This window comes from Schistocerca americana, chromosome 4 (genome assembly GCF_021461395.2).
Source record: "Schistocerca americana isolate TAMUIC-IGC-003095 chromosome 4, iqSchAmer2.1, whole genome shotgun sequence".
Taxonomy (NCBI): Eukaryota; Metazoa; Arthropoda; class Insecta; order Orthoptera; family Acrididae; genus Schistocerca; species Schistocerca americana.
The window spans coordinates 518,107,499-518,110,894 of NC_060122.1; positions in this window are offsets into that span (position 1 = coordinate 518,107,499).

The window sequence follows — 3,396 nt, forward strand, 5'->3', positions numbered from 1 at the left end:
GGCCGACCCATTGACTGCGGAGGCGCTAACGGAGCCGGCCGCATTAGGGCGATACAGATCCGGCGCTGGGCGGCGGCGGCGACGCGCTCGCCGCGGTACGCTTCATTTCAATTAGGGCCGCCATTTGCGGCGGACGCGCGCGGACCCGCCGGGCTCAGAGCTGCTCGCGGCGCGTGAATTAATCACAGCCTGTAATTGCTCCGCAATACTGCGCCGGCCCGCAGCACTGGCGCAGCTGCTGCCGGGGGTACCTGCCGCGCTATGGACTCCACTGCAGATCCCCGAGTCATGCAACTGCTGTAAAAATGTGTCACAGTCTCGTGTTCCAGACGTGAAGGTTCAATTATAAGCAGTTAAATTCCTTGATAAACTTTCTATTGTGATTAGTGGATCGTGAGCTTATAGGAACTATGACTGGAAGAACAATCACAGTAAGTAAGGCCATAAACCAGGAACACCTGTTACTGAACATAAATAATATAGGTGAGTCCACTCTTCGCCTTTATACTTATATGGATATGGTGTCTGTTCTTTCGGACATGTCCGAAAGAACAGACACCATATCCATATAAGTATATACCGGGTGATCAAAAAGTCAGTATAAATTTGAAAACTGAATAAATCACGGAATAATATAGATAGAGAGGTACAAATTGACACACATGCTTGGAATGACATGGCGTTTTAACAGAACTGAAAAAATACAAAAGTTCAAAAAATTTCCGACAGATGGCGCTTCATCTCATCAGAATAGCAGTAATTAGCATAATAAAGTAAGACAAGGCGCTTCATCTGATCAGAATAACAGTAAGTAGCATAACAAAGTAAGACAAAGCAAAGATGATGTTCTTTACAGGAAATGCTCAATATGTGCACCATCATTTCTCAACAATAGCTGTAGTGGAGGAATAATGTTGTGAACAGCACTGTAAAGCATGTCCGGAGTTATGGTGAGGCACTGGCGTCGGATGTTGCCTTTCAGCATCCCTAGAGATGTCGGTCGATCACGATACACTTGCGACTTCAGGTAACCCCAAAGCCAATAGTCGCACGGACTGAGGTCTGGCGACCTGGGAGGCCAAGCATGACGAAAGTGGCGCATGCAGTTACAAAACCAGAATCACGCATTTCCTCGAAGAAAAAAGGACCGATAACGGTAGATGTGGTAAATCCAACCCCTACCGTGACTTTCTCGTCGTGCGATGGAGTTTCCACGACAGTTCTAGGATTTTCGGTTGCCCAAATTCTGCAGTTGTGGGCGTTGACAGACCCTCGGAGTGTGAAATGAGCTTCGTCGGTCCACAACACGTTACTCAACCAATCGTCATCTTCCGCCATCTTTTGAAACGCCCACACCTCAAATGCCCTCCGCTTCACTAAATCGCCAGATAACAGTTCATGATGCCTATGGATTTTGAACGGATAGCGTTGGAGGGTACGCTTAAGTGCGAACCAAACAGTAGTGTATGGAATGCCGGTGCGACGTGCGACTGCACGAGCGCTGACTTCCCCGTGCATAGACGAACCCGCTACAGTCTCCATTTCTTCCTGAACTGTCTCAGCAGCATTACGCCTTGTGCTCGGTCGGCCACTACGGGGTCTATCGTCTAAACAACCCGTGGCTTCGAACTTCGAAATCATTCTCGGCACAGTTGCATTTGTTCTATTGACGATAGGATTGTATTGCTGAACTAGCACATTGTCCATTCTGATAATACAGTTTCACTAAAAGCGCCTTTTCGGGTAACGTCAACATGCTGCGACTCCTGCCTCATCTGATTCTCTCTCTCATTACAGCTCTTTTATACACGATTGTCATGCGCAGTCACTGTTTTGCTGTCCAGCGCCATCTGTCGGACATTTTGTGAACTTTGTTTTCTTTTTTTGGTTCTAATAAAACCCCATGTCATTCCAAGCATGTGTGTCAATTTTACCTCTCTATCTACATTATTCCGTGGTTTATTAAGTTTTCAAATTTATACCGACTTTTTGATCACCCGGTAGTTGTGGCAATACCGGCCATGACCTTCTTCTTCTGTGCGGATGTATACACATTCCCCGAACTCTTACGGGACTTGGTAAGAATGTATTCCACGAGTAATGAGTGTTTTGGGGTGGGACACTACGAATGTAGTGTGTGGACGTACAAGGTGAGAATGTGGGTCTCGCAGGAGGCGTGCGCGAGATAGACCCTACAGTCGCAGTGTCCTCTGTGACCTCGGTGGCTCAGATGGATAGAGCGTCTGCCATGTAAGCAGGAGATTCCGCTTTCGAGTCCCGGTCGGAGCACACATCTTCACCTGTTCCCGTTGATATATATCAACGCACGTCAGCAGCTGAAGGTATTAATATAGTTCTAACTTCGCTTTTATGGCGGTTTGAACTCTGTTGAGGACAGGTCTCAATGTCCGTGGAGGAATGGCAGCCCATTCTTTCTTAACAGCCTAAACCAGAGAAGATAGTGATGGTGCCGGAGTCTGGAGCAAACCCGAAGTTCTAGCTCATCCCAAAGGCGTTCATTTGGGCTCAGATCAGGCCTCTGAGCAGTTCAGTCTGTTTCAGGAATGTCATTGTCCATAAACCATTGCCTCACGGACTCGCCTTTACGGCAGGGTGCATTGTGATGCAAACTAGCACTGTCCCCCGAATTGTTCCTTTACTTTAGACGATGCTGTAAAATGTGCTCATATCCTTCTGCAGATAGCGATCTCTTAAGTGCAGTAGTGAGATCACACCCTAACCACGATCCCCCCCCCCCCCCCCCAATACGGTGTAAGTGAGTTGCCTTTACTTGCGTGTGTGTGTGTGTGTGTGTGTGTGTGTGTGTGTGTGTGTGTGTGTGTGTGTGTGTGAGTTATCGTAAATACAAACCTGGGAATGTGAACTCACAACCTACTACTGAGCTCAACGCCACATCACTTACATGAAATTGTAAAGAATCCTTTATGTATGAAAACCGATCTCATTCATAAGCAAACAAATAAGCAAATCAATACTTTCACACTCAGTAGACTTCGCCAGTACGAACTATTTAAAAAAAAATGTAACTGTAAGAAAGAAAAATTAAACAAACTGTAATGTCGACCTGTATAAGAACGTAACCTGAAACATACGTACGAAAACTTCTGCACAGACATATGGCCCTGGTAAAATAAAGAAACTGACAGAACCAACAGTGCGCGAAGAAATTAAATCAATCAAGTACTATGACTTTCATGCGAAAAATGAAGTACTGGCAGAAATAGAAACACAGTAAGTATCTACAACAGCTATAAAAATACTGCTAAAAACTACTACAGTTTGTCTGTTAGGGCGTGATGTCAAGCGCCGGCACGCAAATTGAAAACGGTAGAGCAGAGAGGGCTGTGAGAAGAGATCAACCAAAAGCACGATGAC